This window comes from Giraffa tippelskirchi, chromosome X (assembly GCF_054371585.1).
Source record: "Giraffa tippelskirchi isolate mGirTip1 chromosome X, T2T-mGirTip1v1.2.pri, whole genome shotgun sequence".
NCBI lineage: Eukaryota > Metazoa > Chordata > Mammalia > Artiodactyla > Giraffidae > Giraffa > Giraffa tippelskirchi.
In genome coordinates this window covers 52966354-52984384 of record NC_137289.1, presented here as the reverse complement: position 1 = coordinate 52984384, position 18031 = coordinate 52966354, and the positions used below count along the sequence as shown (strand labels likewise).

The window sequence follows — 18031 nt, the reverse complement described above, 5'->3', positions numbered from 1 at the left end:
TGTTTGGTCAAAAGGTAAGCAAGCACTCAGTAATTGTTAGCTATTATTATTTGAGTTGAGTGTGGTATAACACAGTAATTGAGAGCCTGTGCCCTAGAATCACAGCCAAAATCCTAGCTCCAGAACATACTAGTCATGTGGCCTTAAGCAAGTTACTATTCTTTAGATTCCTCATCTATAAATGGGGATAAAAATAGTACATACCTTGAAGGGTTGCTGTGAGAGGACTAAATATGATAGCATTTGCAAGGTACCAGGCACAGAGTAAAGTGAAGTGAAATTTGCTCAGTCGTATCCAACTCTTTGTGACCCCATGGACTATACAATCCATGGAATTCTCTAAGCCAGAATACTGGAGTGGGTAGCTTCTCCCTTCTCCAGATCTTCCAAACCCAGGTCTCCTGCACTGCAGGCAGATTCTTTACCAACTGAGCTATTGGGGAAGCCAGAGTAAACACTCCATAAAAGTTACTTATTATTGTTTTCCAATCCATCAGGAAGATGAGATTAGCACATGAATCACTGTTAGGGAAGATCAAGAGTCAAGTTGGGTGGTGTGTAGACTGAAAAGATTGAGGAGCAGTATATTTCAAGAAAGTCTTATTAGCATTTTGAAGACCAAAGTAAATATACGGGATTTATTTCAGAGGCTGACCCTCCAGAGGCCAAGACCCAAGGGAATTTACCTACTTACTCTGCCACATGCACAAGCACTTTGGAAACCCACTCCCTAAGCCCACATTTCTTGCAGGGCCACCTACTGTCTTTGTAACCCATCAATGTGACCAACATGATACATTAATTGTGTCCTTTGGCATCCAAGATAATTAAAGTACTAAAAATAAGGGCTCCATATATATGAATGTTCCTGAAACTGACAGATGTGACAAGTAATGGAAGCAGAAATAACAGAGTGCAGGAGCAGGACTGCTGTTCCTACCTCTCCTTGCCTGGCCTCTGACAAGGTAATCAAAACACACACAGGAGAGCTGCATTTTCACTGGGGTGGTGACATTCATGCATTAATGGAAATCAAACTTTAACGACTGCAAGATTTAGAAAGAAGAGAAAAGCAGGAGTCTGTCTCCCGCTTCCACAAAACTGGGGTTCTGGGAATCTCAGGCAGGAACCACTGATAATTAGTGATGAGAATGTTGGTATACAATTCACCAAGGAAGACTGAGAAAGAGTGTGATGGTAAAGAGCCCAAGGCAGGCAAAACACATCTTAATTATCGATCCACTGTCACCTCATGAGACTGTTCCACATCATCGCAGGGATTGTCTACAAGAAAATCTTAGTGTCAGGGAGACTTCCCCCCACAACTCTGAGCTCCCTATGCCCACGGATGTGTGCTCATGATATGCACACATTTTAATATTAGTCTAGGAAAAACACCAATTTTTTTTTAAAAAAAAAAGCTTACCAAACAAAAACTAATACAGTACCTAAAAAGTATGTGCAGTTGAAAAAAGCAATAACATGTGCAGTTGAAAAAAGTTCCACCAGTTTTGTGATATTTGCTACAGCAAATGTAGTGGTCCATGCATTGTATTACTGAATTTGCTAATACTGTGGGGATAAGCCACAATAACATTTTAATTCCAGGCTGTTCTGACGTTATTTCCAAGAATGCCCCCGAGGCATCTCTTCCCTAATACTCAGCTGGTGCTCAACTCAGAAAGTGGGAATGTTAACATTGAAAGAAGTAAGCCAGAACATAGAAATTAAAAACATCAAATGACTCATTCTAAGGTCAAGTGCTAATGATTGTGGATTAGCATGGCTAATGGAATGCTGGCTGTAACTCATGTTATTAAGTGCTGCCCCACTCAGGAAAGGGCAACAGCAGAAATCGGGTAGGAAGGTCAATGTTGAGATAGCAATGGATGGAAGTGAGGAAAGAAAACTGATAACTGATGTTAGCATCTGCTCTTCCCTCCCCAGTGTCCAGAAATGAGAAGCCAGGTATCTGTTTCTAAATTGCTCCTTCACAAAACTTTCATGTGCCTCACCAGAGATCTTATTAAAATTCTGATTCCTATTGGGTGGGTCTGTAGTGAGGCCTGAGGTTCCATATTTCTAACAAGTTCACAAATGATGCTAACACTGCTGGTCCATGCACCCACACTTCGAGTTGCAAAAGTCTAAAACAGATCAGAAATCTACATCTCAGCTCAAAATCCATCCTGCTGACTGTTTTCATATAGCCTGTGAACTAAGAATGTTTTTTAAGGGCTCAGGGCCGGGGCAATGGGATGACCCAGAGGGATGGGATGGGGAGGGAGGTGGGTGGGGGGTCCAGGAAGGGGAACACATGTAAACCCATGGCTGATTCATGTCAATGTATGGCAAAAACTATTTCAATATTGTAAAGTAATTAGCCCCCAACTAAAATAAATAAATTTATTTTTAAAAAAAAAGCAAAAAAAAAAAAAGAATGTTTTTTAATTTTATTTAAAAAAAATGGTTGGGGGAAGAAAATAAAAAAGAATAATATTTCATGACATGAAAATAACATTAAATTCAAATTTGGTGCTCATAACTGAAGTTTCATTGGAAGAGCACATCCACTCATTTACATATTGCGTGTGACTGCTCTCTAGTTGAGGTGTTTGCAACCTCAGCTGGGTTATATGGGAGACCCACAAACCAAAATATCTGAACCTTTACACAAAAAGTTCTTTGACTCCTGGTCTAAAGGATTAATGAAGGGGATTCTGCTGTGTCATTCCATACAGAGAAGACCTCTGAGCTGGGAAGGGGAAGCCACTGAGCCCAAGACAGAGTTACATTCCTTCCCACTGAGACTGAAAGAGGTCAGAGAACTGAGCGACAAAGACAGTGCTCTGCGTGCAAACACAGTGAACCACACAGGTCAGCAGTCAAAAGGAAAGACCTTGATGAGCAGCATCTTTAGGTCCACTCAGGGAAGCAGTGCCCAAAACCAATCAATAGGAGCCTGCTAATGGCAACCTCTGGGATCCCAACGAGCAAGCAAAGCTGAAACCACTTAGCACTAAGAACCTGGCCCTCACCTGATTTTCTGGCCCAAAAAAAGCCCAGGACTCACCAATTATCTCATGTAGGAACGTAGGAAACCCCAAAATAACTGAGATTGAATTTCCTGCCAAAAGAAACATGTTTGGAGCTCTAAGAAGATTACATTTAATCTATAAAATAAAGGAAAACGAGAGATCTTGCCTGTATTAACTTACTTTGTTGTTGTTTAGTCGCTCAGTCATGTCTCACTCCAGAGGAGGCACTGGCACCCCACTCCAGTACTCTTGCCTGGAAAATCCCATGGACGGAGGAGCCTGGTAGGCTGCAGTCCATGGGGTCGCCAAGAGTTGGATGCAACTGAGCGACTTCACTTTCACTTTTCCCTTTCATGCACTGGAGAAGGAAATGGCAACCTACTCCAGTGTTCTTGCCTGGAGAATCCCAGGGACAGGGAAGCCTGGTGGGCTGCCGTCTATGGGGTCACACAGAGTCGGACACAACTGAAGCGACTTAGCAGCAGCAGCAGCATGTCCCACTCTTTGCAACCCCATGGACTGTAACCCGCCAGGTTCCTCTGTCTGTGGGACTCTCCAGGCAAGAATACTGGAGTGGGTAAACATTCCCTTCTCCAGGGGATCTTCCCAACCCAGGGATGGAACCCAGGTCTCCTGCATTGCAGGTGGATTCTTTACCAGCTGAGCCACCAGGGAAGCCACATTGCAGGGTTAGGGCTTCAACATATGGATTACCCTTAGTGATGTGGACTAAAGCTCCTATCTGCCAAAGCCATTTATATCCCTGATCTTATGAGCAGACAGACAGAAGATGACTAACTTCTGGTCTGATTTGATTTAACAACATAGAGCAGTAACTACCATTGCAGGGAAAAGCCAATTCTGACTTCACGTTGGAAATGTTTCTTGGACTTGCTTTTCATTGCTTTTGTTATTATAATCACACATAAATGGCCTGCCTCAGGGAACCTTGCGCCCTCTCCTCTGTTAACTAAAGTGCCTTTGTTCAGGACCCTGAACACTTATGGATGGCAGGAAGGAAGAAGTTAAACATCCCCTGCCTGAGGCTTGCCATTCTAAAAGATATTTGCAAGATTAATGGCCTTTTTACTTTGTTTCCTCACTTCCCCCCATCTCTGCTCTATAAAAGAACCTAGCATCCAGATCCCCATAAGATGGTTATTTTGAGACAATATTCTTGGTCTGCAGGCTTTCCAAATAAAGTCATTCCTTGCCTCAACACCTCCTCTTGGATTCATTGGCCTGTGATGCGGTGAACAGAGCGACCTTGGACTTGGTTACATTATCTCAAGCTATCTCCTCCACTGACCTGCAACATGCCCCCCAACCCAATAGCAGAATTATTTCTTTAAGTGAAGGTTACCTCGTTCAAAGGTTCAGGCCAAGCTATAAATCCATTTAACAGAACAGCTGCACTTTACACTAAGGACAGAGAAATCTCCTTAGATCTTGAGGGTACAGCCCAATCTGTCCTTGTCAGCAAATACAAGATTGTAGCTAAGAGCATGGATGCTCAGCCAGACTGCCACTCACTCAGCTCTTTGATCTTGAACAAGACCTTTAATAACCCCAAGCCTCAGTTTTCTCATTCATGTAATTGGGTTCCCTAGTGGCTCAGACAGTAAAGAATCTGCCTGCAATGCAGGACACCTGGGTTCGATTCCTGGGTTGGGAAGATCCCCTGAAGCAGGGCATAGCAACCCACTCCAGTATTCTTGCCTGGAGAATCCCCATGGACAGAGGACCCTGCCGGGCTACATTCCATAGGGTGGCAAAGAGTTGAAAATGACTGAGCTACTAAGCACAGCACAGCACATAATTGGGTTAAATATAGTAACCTACTTCTTCAGGTTGCTGCGAGGATGAGCCTCATTAATACATACCAAGCACTTAGAGCCTTGTATACAGTTAAGTACTCAATGGGCATTACTTATTTTATCTTAAAGATTTGAGAGAATTTTGCATTCTGCTCCGGAATATATTCAAATGAATTGCCACCAAGAAAAAGTGACAGTCCAGAGGAGGCTATACATACCCCCTGCCACACTGTCATGTACACCCAGGCTTTGCTAAATCCAATTTGAAAAGCATGAAGCCAAGGACAATCTTGGGAAACAGAGGAAAAGACACTGAGGATCAGAAATTCAGGCAAAGGACATAGATCTGAAAAAAAAAAAATCTGGCTCTTAGAGTGTTGTACAGAAAGGGTCAGTCTAGATGAAACAACACAGGCACAGTGGAGGCAACAAAAGGGCTCTGAGTACCTGGGAAGAGAGGATTTCTTAAAGGGTGCAAAAGACTTTTCTTGTGAGTCTCAGTATCTTAGTTTCTCCGAGGCCGAAAGATCTTTCAGCAGTCCCAACCCAGACCTGCTCTGCCCTAAACAGGGCCATGATGAACTTTGTCTAAAATATCCAGAATATTGGAAAGTTTGCAAGAAAAAAAAAGAGGCCATTTTCTCTCCCCAGAACAAAGCGGTGCGATGCAGCTTTAGCAGCCAAGACACTGTCGTCCTTCATTGAGAAACAACAAAGGAAATTATCCTTAGGAGATTCAAGCCCATGTACAAAAGACTAATGGGCAAAATAGTCGCCAGGTTGTAGGCCCTTTACTCAGTATGCAAATGAGTGGAATGGAAGGCAAGAAAGAATCAAAAACAGCTGTTTTCTTCCTCCTGTGTTGACCAAGAGGAAATGTTTTTTCAAGTGGTTAAAAAAATAAATAAATAAATGACTACAACTATATTGCTCCTGCTGCAGAAGCAGCTTCCACACTTAAATTTCTTATTGTTCCATCGTCCTGAATGCATGTCATTATTTTAGGCCTGGTATTAACTGTTCCACACAAACAGCAGAGTATCTTTCCGAACTTGTGCCCTGTATCACAAGGATCCACCCAAAATAAACTCCTCAGAATAGCAGGAAGTGAAAGGATCCTTCCAGGTCTAGTGCAAAATTTTCAGAGGGGTGGGGGCAACCTCTGTCCCCCAACCTCTGTCTGCCCCCAGTATGCACATGGGCACACAAATGTGCCTGCACACGCAAACATACACACGTCCACACATGTGCACACCCCTCAAGATTCATATATTTCCCTCAGGACTTGAGAAAGGAACATAATTACAGATCCTCAAAGTCCTTCCACTATATCCTGCTTGGGCTGTACTGTAGGGATGCAGTGGCAGCCCACACACAGCCTGGAAAGCAACCGGCTTGCCTTAGAACTGCCTCGAGAGCCATATGTGCATTGGTTGCAAAGCCAACTATGATTTCCTCCTGGGCACATGGTTCAATATATGTTTTTGCACAGGCAGGCATGGACGTGAAAGTCATTTTTCAAGAACTCAGATCCTCAGATATACATATTTATAACACATAGCCTTACTAGAGAACTTTCTTTTGAGAGGGGGACATCTTGTGGATTATCTCAGAACTGAGCCCTTTTAGAAGGCGAGCTGGCTGACAGGAGCCGTGCTGTTCATGATCACAGGAGCCACATTTTCTAAGCACCTCCTACACCCCCAGGGAGGGTTCTAGGAACTTTCCATTTATTATCTCGCTTAATCCTCAAGAGTAAACCTGGTAGGGAGGGATTATTTGGGGGGCTTGCCTGGTGGCTAGTAGTAAAGAATCCGCCTGCAATGCAGGAGCAGCAGGAGATGAGGGTTTGATCCCTGGGTTGGGAAGATCCCCTGGAGAAGGAAATGGCTACCCACCCCAGTATTCTTGCCTGGAGAATCCCATGGACAGAGGAGCCTGGTGGGCTGTAGTCCATGTGGTCACAAAGAGTGGGACACAACTGAAGCGACTTCACTTGTACCCACACAGGGATTATTTTTATCACTGTGCAATTAGGGAAACAGGCTTAGAGAGATTAAATAACTTACCTCACACGTGGTAAGTGGAGGAGCCAGGATTCAAATTCAGCCCGTACTGGCTGGAAAGTTATCTCGCTTTCCCTACATTATAAAACCACCACTATATTTAGCAGAAGTATAGGAATTGACAGGGCTTCTCCGGTGGCTCAGCAGTAAAAGAATCCGCCTGCCATGCAGGAAATGCAGGAGACCCGGGTTCGACCCCTATCCATAGGGACGATCCCCTGGAGGAGGGTATGGCAATCCACTCCAGTATTCCTTCCTGGAGAATCCCTTGGACTGAGGAGCTTGGCGGGCTACAGTCCATAAGGTCGCAAAGAGTCAGCCATGACTGAAATGAGCGAGCACCTCACATACAAATGGACAGTGCATGGTTCATTGGTTAAGAGTGAGGGCTCTGGCACCACACTGCCTGTGTTTGATTCCAACTCTGCTGGCTGTCCTAGATAGGAGACATATCCAGATGACACTGGTGGCTCATTTCCTCCACCTTTTGGTAATATGACCAAGAGTCGGCTCAGCTGCACTGAACTTGACTGCAAAGAAATTAGGCTTTCGGCTAATGTCACCATTCCGGGTACGCAAGTCTGTTCCTATCAACTTCAGTATGTAGATCCTGATGCCCTAGATGCCTGTTCCCTGGTGTGGCCCCAGGGCTGAGAGATCCTTTGATATATTTCTTGTCACTTAAAAAACTAGGTGGCCCCTAGCTCCTCTTGGTGGTGGTTTAGTCACTAAGTCATGTCTGACTCTTGTAGCCCACCAGGCTCCTCTGTCCATGGGATTCTCCAGGCAAGGATACCGGAGTGGGTTGCCATTTCCTCCTCCAGGGGATCTTCCCCACCCATGATCGAACCTGGGTCTCCTGCATTGCACGTGGATTCTTTACCATCTGAGCCACCAGGGAAGTCCAGCTCTTCTTAGGTTAACCTATAAATGTAATCTGAATTGGGGATAGGGCTCACTCTCACACTTGGACTGCTCTCTGTCCCAAGTCCAGTGTACTGGCCCAAACAGAGCCCAACCATGCCGGAACTTTGGCCACACAGAACACGTATGCATGTAGAACATTTATGGCTGGTCTGTGCTGTGGCATGATGAGAGTTCAGGGGACCAAATGCATTCTGCTACTTCTTTATAAATCACCTCCATACAGAAACTCTAACTATATCACATGGTACTAGTGATACAGGCCCAGGACCCTCTTGCATGACAAACCTTGAATATTTTACATAACCTTCCTGAGCCTTTGTTCCCTCCTCTGTAAAACAGGTGATATAAGAGTATTCAATCACAAGGGTTGTTAAGTGAATTGATAAGTATACAGTGCCAGGCCCAGAGACATTAGCAATGGACATGGCTATCTTCAGAGTAGGAATGAATCTTAGAAGTTATTAAGTTCAGCCCTCTCACTTTATAGTGAGGAAACAGAAGCCTAAAAAATAAAAGGAAATTTGAACACGTGAACACACAAATACTTAGTGTGAGGATGAAGCGAGACCCCAGATCTTTCTGTCCCAGTCCAGTATGATCCAAAATGTTTGCACGTGTAAGCAGATCTTTTTGTAAATCGAGTCCTGACATTCTTTGAGTGTCAAGTACTTAAAAAGAATCCTTAATTAGGCCCCGCTGGCTCCACTCAAAGTTTGCGGCCGCCCCTGCGCCCACGCGCCCGCCCGATGTATGGGTGATATACTGCAGCGGGTGTCACGGTCAGGGACGGCCATATTTGCCGGTGCGGCCCGAGCCATCAACAACAAAAAGTGCGCGGGAACACGGACGGGTGCACGGACGCCGGGACCACTTCGCCGCCCGTCGGGTCTCGCCGCTGCTGCCGCCGCCGCCCTCGCGGGCCGGGCCCCGCTGCGCTCCGGCGCGCTCCGCCGCTCGGGGGGATGTCTTACAAACCGAACTTGACCGCGCACATGTCCGCCGCCTTCCTCAACGCCGCTGGGAGCGTCCACCCGCCCTCCACTAGCATGGCGACGTCTTCACAGTACAGCCAGCTGCTGAGTGACTACGGGCCGCCGTCTCTAGGCTGCACCCAGGGCACTGGGAACAGCCAGGTGCCCCAGAGCAAATATGCCGAGCTGCTGGCCATCATCGAAGGGCTAGGGAAGGAGATCAGACCCACCTACGCGGGCAGCAAGAGTGCGATGGAGAGACTAAAACGAGGCATTATCCACGCCCGAGGATTGGTGTGGGAGTGCCTGGCTGAAACGGAACGGAACGCCAGGTCCTAGCTGCCTTGTGAGCCTGGAAGGTTTTCCAGCTTCTTCCTGGAGGAGAAGTTATGGTTCACCTCCCTTGTTCAGATGAAACTTTAACTTTTGTTTTCAAAATGGTTAACCAGTTCAGTTTCTCCTCCCCCTGCCCCTCCCATGGTTCACTTAGGCTCTGAATCTACAGTCTCTTTAAGATTGAGGAAAGATTTTGTAATTGATTAGGAGCTACATTTGAAATAGTTAGGAACTTCCCAGGTGTTTGTGGGTTTTGTTTTCTTTTTAAAAAAGCATTGATTCAAAAGATGCATGTAGAAGTTACCTATCTTACAGCAAACTAGTTTTGACTCTAAGATACCAGTGTCTGGTTTTCTTTTGAATACATTTATGTTAACCCAGATTGTTCTGTGTTCCTTTTCACAAGCTGATACAACTTGAAGGTTTTTTTTTAGTAGTACAGACTTGACAGCACACTTAGCCTAGTAGCTAGTCCCCTCGTTTGTCATACGGTATGCTGCTGCTGCTGCTAAGTCGCTTCAGTCGTGTCCGACTCTGTGCGACCCCACAGACGGCAGCCCACCAGGCTCCGCCGTCCTCGGGATTCTCCAGGAAAGAATACTGGAGTGGGTTGCCATTTCCTTCTCCAGTGCATGAAAGTGAAAAGTGAAAGTGAAGTCGCTCAGTCGAGTCTGACTCTTAGCGACCCCATGGACTGCAGCCTACCAGGCTCCTCTGTCCATGGGATTTTCCAGGCAAGAGTACTGGAGTGGGGTGCCATTGCCTTCTCCGCCATACGGTATAGATTCTGCTTAATGTAACTTCTTTTTTGCTTAAGCATATTTGCATGATTATTAGTGCTTTGAAGTCCATTCTAAAATGCACAAGTTATAAATACAGAAAAAAGAGCAACCTCCCAAACCAAACCTAACAAGGACCCCCGAAATTTTTCCTAAGACTGTATGTAGATTTCAGTTCTGCCTTTTCTGAGGGTTGACCCAAATATCTAGAAGAAAATGGAACTGTTTGCGTCTTTGTATTTATTACTTGATGTAATAAAGCTTATTTTCATTAAAAAAAAGAATCCTTAATTAGTCCTTGGGCATTATGATAAGCACCTCTCATTTACCCTTCCCCTCCTCCCAGCCAGATCTTCCCCATCCTGAAAAGCCCAGCTCAAAACAGTAACTCCAAGAAGCCTTTCCTCTCTCTGGCCTCCTTCCCCTCCCCCTTCTCTGGATTCTTGCAGCACTTACCATCTCTGCTACACCATTTAGCACTTAATACTCTCTTATACTCTCTCATAATGTTTCAAGGCTGTTAATCTTATCTGTCCAGCCAACGCTTAGGTTCCCCAAGGACAGAGAACATTTCCTCTTCTTTATCTGTATTTCCACAGGCCCTAGCATTAAGCTGAGAGTCTCGTGGTAGAGGTTCATTATTTCTTTACTAGTTTCTTCATACATTTTATCAAAGCAAAGTACACCTGGCCCACAGTAAGGTGTACTTTGGTAAATAAGCTGGATGTACACACTGCCAAAAAAAAAAAAAACACGTGTGATTCATTCAGGTGCTCACTCAGGATGGTCCTTTGATACTGGGGCTGAGTTTCAGGCTGTGTTTATACAAATGCCCCCCACTCCTACAAAATTCCCTTCTTCTATTAATTCTGTCCATTCAATGCTTTTTAACATTGTCAACATAAAATGTCAGGTTCTGTGTCAAACACTATATATGTGTTTGTATGTGTATATATACATGTGTGTACATATATCCGTTCATTTAATCCCTATCTCCCTACATAAAAAACAGGTACTACTATTATCTCCATTTTAAAATTGGAAAACTAAGGTTCAGAGTGGTAAAGAAGTTGTTCAGGATCACATAGCTAATAAATGATAGAATCAGGACTCAAATCCAAGGAAATCTGGTTCTAGAGCCCACAGTTTCAATCACTCTGCTAGAGTGCCTCCGAACCTTCACACTGATCCTCAGTGGTGTATTGCCATCTGTCTTCTCTGAAGGAGAAGATAAAACATTTTCAGGGGTAAAACAAGTGAGAAAAACCAGATATTCAAAGTTACCATATGCCTATACAATGTCATGACAACAGAAAATAGGGGGAAAGCAGGCCAATAATAATGAGTCCTGCCATTATGGAGCACTCCTTAAATGGCAGGTACTGAGCACTTTATGTGCATTATCTCTTTTATTCCTTTTAACAACCCTGTGAGATTATGTTGTTATCTCCATTTTTAGATGAGGAAATAAGAGGTTTACAGAGACCAAGATACAGAGCTACTTAAGAGGTAGAGTGTGAATATTAACCCAGATATGCCTGCTCCCAAAGGTTGGGCTCTTAAGCACTATGCTGTACTTGTGATTTGAGTGTATGCAGGCATAGATGATTTGAGCTCATATTTGTACACTAACTGGTTTTACTGGCATCAGGCAAGGGAGTCTGAGTGTTATTGGCCATTCTGGACAGCCACAAAACCAGGGTAATCAGACATGGAACCCAAAGAAACAAAAGTTATGCAGTCACTAAAAATCAGAGCTTGTGGTACATGAGGATTCTGGAACAAACAAACAGATGGTAGTGTCAAGGCATTGCCTGGGCCAGCAGAGCACCACAGAGCAGTGGTTCTCAAACTTGAGTGGGCCCCAGAGTCCTCTGGAAGGTATGTCATGGCACAGGTTGCTGGGTCTCCATCCCAGAGTTTCTGATTGACTAGGTCTTAGGTAGCACCTGGAGAATTTGCATTTCCGTCCAGTTCCCAAGTGCTGCTGATGCTGAAGGTCCTGGAACTACCCTTTGAGAACCACTGCCATAGGAGATTCAAGGTGCAAAGCAAAGCTTTGACCTATCCATGAACATGTGAGATAACTGACAAATGCTAGTTAGAAGAGATAGGGGTGTGTGTGTGTGTGTGTGCTCAGTCATGTCTGACTCTTTGTGATCCCACGGACTGTAGCCTGCCAGGCTCCTCTGTCCATGGGATTCTGCAGGCAAGAATACTGGAGTTGGTTGTCATTTCCTTCTCCAGGGGATCTTCCCAACCCAGGGATCGAACCCAGGTCTCCTGCATTGGCAGGCAGATTCTTTATCACTGTGCCACCTGGAAAACCCAGTTAAAAGAGATGGAGATGGTGCCAAAAATAAACCCAGCATGTTTTGGTTAGAAGCCCTACTTCCTGCTTCGTGGTCTCCCTCTACTTTTTTCCTGCAGGTTTAGCCCCACTCCTATTTGAAGGACACATCCTTACTACGAGCAAGAAAAAATTAGAGCTTCCCTTATCCATATCCTGGACATTAGCACCAAGTTACACTGAAAAATCAGTTTCTGTCTCAGTCTCAATTCCCTTTCCTTGCAATGTAATATCCCAACCATCTAGAAAGGAAGTCCTGCTTTGCTGATGTTAGACCCACCCAAGGTCTAGGGCTTCTTCCTCTGATTCCCAGCTCAGTAACTGATGTGTTGCTAAATGCTGTCTCGCCCAGCCAGTGCTGACTGTAGATCAAACACTTTAACTTCTAAGGGCACTTGAGTTTATATTTTCCCCAACAAGAAGAATCCCTCGTAGGATAAAGATGTTCTAAGTACCATAAAAATCTACTTTAGCAAGATTGTCAAATGCAAAGATCTCTGGTGAGAAGAATGAAGGGGATTATTCATCTTTTTAAGTCTCATAGGATTGGTATGGGGCTTCCTGGGTGGCTCAGCTGTAAAGAATCCACCTGCAGTGCAGGAGCCACAGGAGATGCCAGTTCAATCTCTGAGTGGGGAAGATCCCCTGGAGGAGGAAATGGCAACCCACTCCATTATTCTTGCCTGGAAAATCCCATGGACAGAGGAACCTGGTGGGCTACAGTCCATAGGGTTGCAGAAAGCTGGACAAGACTGAAGCAACTTAGCATACATGCATGCATGACTAGTATAGGAAGACTGGACCTAGACAGCCCTCCTGCTGGGAGGCCTTTGGAAGGCCAAGAGGAAGAGGGTAGGGTCTCAGAGACAGAAAGAAAGGCATAAGCAGCTAACATTTGCTCTGCTCTTAATCTTCAGGACAATCTCTCTCATTCTCTTTCTTCCCTTCCCCCATCTTGGAATGGTAGAAACCAGAAGGTTAAATGGATGAGACCAGAAGGACGTTGGAGGAAAAAGAGAGGCCAAGTGTAGCCTGTCTCCAATGGGGACTTCATGCTAAAGTAGGAGAAGAGACTTCAAGGCTTGTGAATGGTTAAGTCCAGGTCTCCTAGAGTCATACAGTACAGGAATTGGGGGAACAAAACCCCAACAACTAGCGAAGAACATACATTTGCCTGTGGTGTCCCCTCCATGGTTTATATAACTAAGGCTCTAGCACAACAAAAGCAATAAATAACAGGAAGTGACTTGAAAACCAGCTGGATTCAAGATAACATAGTAAAAGCAGCACTGACTACCTGAGTAACAGCTCTGAGCTTCAGTTCCCTCGCCTCTAAACTGAACACAGTAATATTCCTGACCTCACAAAATTGTTGAGAGGATTAGATGATACATGCAAAGGCTTTAGCTGGGGGGTATCCCTGGTGATCCACTGGCAAAGACTTCACGCTCCCAATGGTGGGGTGCCCAGTTTGACCCCTGGTCAGGGAACTAGATCACACACGCCACAATTAAGAGTTCGCCTGCCACAACTAAAGGCCCACATGCTGCAACCAGGACCAAGTGCAGTCAAAATAAATAAATAAATATCTTTAAAAATAAATTGCAAAAAGAAAAGGCTTTAGCTGTGAACAGTGTCTAGCACGTAGTAAGGACTTTTAAGTATCTGTTACTAACATTGTTTATCATTATTATGTCGCAGTGCTTTTGGACTGAGAAGAGACCCTAACTTTCTATATGACATTCATCTTGGGTTTCAGTTGCTGTATCTATAGGCAAGGAATATAAATATCTACATTATCCACCTCACTAGTATGTGATGGGAACAAATCTAACTGCATATGCTTCAGTGAAAAAGGTAAGAGCCCAAAAGGAATGTCAGGTAGTAAGGAGTGTTGTTACCTGACTTCTAGAAATCGTTATGCTCATGACAAATAATTTAATAAAACAGTCAACCCAGCATCAGTCAGTATCATCAACCCGTTATCTCAATCAATCATCTCAAGATGACAGATTTCTGTGTTGACTGAAAATACATCTTATAGTGCATTTTGCAGACTTCTTAATTAAAAATATAATTGACAGATCTCCAGCCTCATTTCCTGAAAACTGGGCAGAAAATTTTGTACCAATCCTGAGTGAGGGAGAAGTGGTATGAAACACGGCTAAAGGTGTAGGCAGGGGCCAGAGCAGACCATTCAGGCCCTTGCAGACCACGGGAATGACTGTCTTTATCCTAAAGGCAATGGGAGCTACTGCAGGGTCTTAATCTGAAATGGGTGAGGTATGGTGAAGGCATAGTTTGGTTTACTTTGGCTGCTCTAAGGAAAATGGATGGAAAGAAGGCAAGAGTAGAGGTAGAGGGGTTAGTTAGCAAGTTCATCCAGTCTTCCAGGTGAAGGATGCTGGTGTTTTGGTTTAGAGTGACATTAGGGAGGATGGAAAGGAAGGGAAATATGTGAGACATCATCTAGCAGATAAAATTTGACAGAAACTGGTGAGGAGTTTAATGAAGGTGGGAGGGGAAAGAAATCAAAAGTAACCCCATTAGGGGGAACTTCCCTGGCAGTCCAGAAGTTAAGACTTCACCTTCCCGTGTAAGGGTTGTAGGTTCGATCCCTGGTCTGAAAGCTAAGATCCCACATGCCTTGAGGCCAAAAACCCAAAACATAAAACAGAAGCATTATTGTAACAAATTCAGTGAAGACTTTTAAAATGGGCCACATAAAAAAAAATTTTAACAACCCCATTGAAATGTTAATTGATGCAGCCAGTATGGAAAATATTTGATATATGGAGGTTTCGCAAAAAATTAAAAATAGCTACCATATGACCCAGAAATTCCATTCCTGCATATATATCCAAAAAACCAAAAACACTAATTTGAAAAGACACATCCACGCTAATGTTCATACCAGCATTATTTACAACTGCAAAGAATATTTATCAAGGTAGGAAGACAGAACATATTTTATTTAACAGTTTGTTAAACTTATTTGGACACATGGTATATAGACCTCCATTTGTACACTTGTCCCCATTCCGCACACATGTTGGGAACAGGCTTGTTTAAGGCTCTGGATATGGTGTAACCGGAAGGTTTGAACAGGCTATCAGTGAGGTGGGTGGTAGTGGTTGGTGAGGGGAGGGGAAGGGAAGGAGGTCACATACCTAACTGAGGCAAAATTATCACTGCTCCTCAGAGCTATGGACTTCCCAGGTGGTGCTAGCGGTAAAAAATCCGCCTGCCAATGCAAGAGACTTAAGAGTCATGGGTTCGATCCCTGGGTAGAGAAGATCCCCTGAAGAAAGAAATGGCTACCCACTCCAGTATTCTTGCCTGGAGAATTCCATAGACGAGCCTGGCAGGCTACAGTCCATGGGGTCGCAGATTTGGACACTACTGAGTGACTGTTAATATTATAACAGTCCAATATGCATGCTCCTGGTCAGCAGATGACTTTTCAGATGAAAATCTAGGTACCCAGGCTCCTTACATCTTATGACTCTTCTATCTTCATAACACTTAATTCCAAGGTCACTATGGTTGTCTGTATGAATAAATGATATAGAATGAACACCTGCTTCTAAAAGTGACACAAATCACTTCTGCTCACACTTCATCAGCAATTATTAGTCATATGGCACCACCTCGATGCAGAGAGCTCAGAAATGTAATCCATAGAGATAGGAATATTAATTCCTCAGTGATTAATTAGCCATCTTTTGCTACACCATATTAGCTGGTAAGCTGATTCTGCAAATCTAATTAGCCAGTATACTTAATTGAACTTTAACCTTAAGAGACAACTTACAAAATAATTTTCATTTCAGAGACTGGCAGCAGTGTTCAACTGTACCAGAAGGAAAAGAAAGTTTTTTTTGAGCACAGAACATCCCTGAGGAGTTTAGCTAGGAAATGGAACCAAGAGCCAGATGAGTTAAAGGTGCCAACAGGCTCAGTTCGCCTAGCTTGCTCTGCATCTACTTGCTGACAAACTAGACGAAAATACAAGGTACAGTTATTTCCAAATGTGGGCTTTGGACCTCAGAGCTTCAAATCTCTCCTCTGCGGGGGCGAGATTTAAAGCCCAAATGGCAGCTCAGCTAAGACAGAGTTTGCATCTGAAAGATACACCCAGAAAGTTGCAATGGCACAAATTCATCTCCATCAAGATTTTACTGCCTGAACACACACACCAAAATAAATAAATAAATAAAAATGACTGTTTGGTATATTTGTGCCAATCTACTAAACTATCATAGAAAACCTCTGGGGGCAGAGACATTTAATCATTCTGGAATAGAATGGCTTTGGGGGACAGCATGTCTTTGGGTCTATTTCTATTCAAAGTCTTAAAGTGCCTAAAGTGCCTCAAGTGCCTGGCTGTCCTGATGGATTAGGCACTACACCCTGAGGCTCTTGAAGTCAATGATTTATGGCAGCTGAAAGCTGTGCAATGTCATTCTGCTGGGAGGGCCATACAGCTTTCAGTTGATAGAATTAGCAGACACTTGAACACACAGAGACTTGAACACGTATTTTAGCACCACCTGCTAGGCCGTCTAGAGATATTCAACAAATTGAGATGTAAGCTTCCCTGGAAGGACCAGCAGAGCCTCAACAGCAGCCAGAGCTGAGGCTAGCCTAGCTATGTGTGACATATGCGAGTTGTTGCAGGAAGTAAGGCAACCAATGGACATTTTCTTATAGACCCACACCGATCCTAAGTCCAGTGAATGAACAATATTTGAAGATGAGGGAAGAAATAGAAACGTATAAGCAACCCAGATTCAATAACCACTCCCAACCATCTCCAAGTCATTGAATGAAGAACCCAGTTCCATTTCCCAACCTTCCTGGCCCAAGTGAATCTAGCTCTTCTGCATAAGCTTGAGTCAGAAATGGAAGAACCTTGCTCCTGGTGTGTGCCACTGCCATCTGCCCCACATCTGCGGGAGGAATCCGGGCTAATTCACACCACATCTTGCTGGGCTACTCTGTCCATCATACTAGTGTTCCTGGTCCTTTGGCTTGGCCTTCATATTCACCTTCCTTAGACTCCTTCAGGAGAAGGCAATGGCACCCCACTCCAGTACTCTTGCCTGGAAAATCCCATGGACGGAGAAGCCTGGTAGGCTACAGTCCATGGGGTCGCTAAGAGTCGGACACGACTGAGTGATTTCACTTTCACTTTTCCCTTTCATGCACTGGAGAAGGAAATGGCAACCCACTCCAGTATTCTTGCCTGGAAAATCCCGAGGACGGCGGAGCCTGGTGGGCTGCCGTCTGTGGGGTCACACAGAGTCGGACACGACTGAAGTGACTTAGCAGTAGACTCCTTCATGTAACAATCTGTTCTGAACTTACCTTTTTGGCTCAATAGCACTCTCTCTCCCTTTGTTCCCTCTAGCCCCAACCACAGTTCTTCACTTGGCTTTGAGCATCACACACCACACTTTGGAGTTACTGGTCCTGATCAGCCTGTACCACTTCCTCACAAAGAGAAACAGACATCTCTCAAAGTACCTACTGAACAACATCTCATTGAGCACCTTACCATCCAGGATTGTCAGTGGCTGCCCCATCTCAGCCCCATTCCAGATTTTTGGAATAAGCATTCAACCACCTGTATACTGCTCCATCCCATCTTGTCTTTTCCCCAGCACTAGGTCAAAGTGCCAGATACTTTCACAGTATAATCAGGTACTGTGCTGCATGCTCAGTAGCTCAGTAGTATCCAACTG

General features: G+C 44.4%; 1 protein-coding gene and 1 pseudogene across 1 annotated transcript in view; one reads left to right on the top strand and one right to left on the bottom strand.

Moving 5' to 3' along the window:
- Window positions 1–18031, bottom strand: part of IL1RAPL2 (interleukin 1 receptor accessory protein like 2) — a 1535365-nt gene that overhangs the window by 1469596 nt on the left and 47738 nt on the right. The window lies entirely within an intron of this gene.
- LOC145535808 (cyclin-dependent kinase 2-associated protein 1 pseudogene) lies at window positions 8811–9223 on the top strand (annotated as a pseudogene).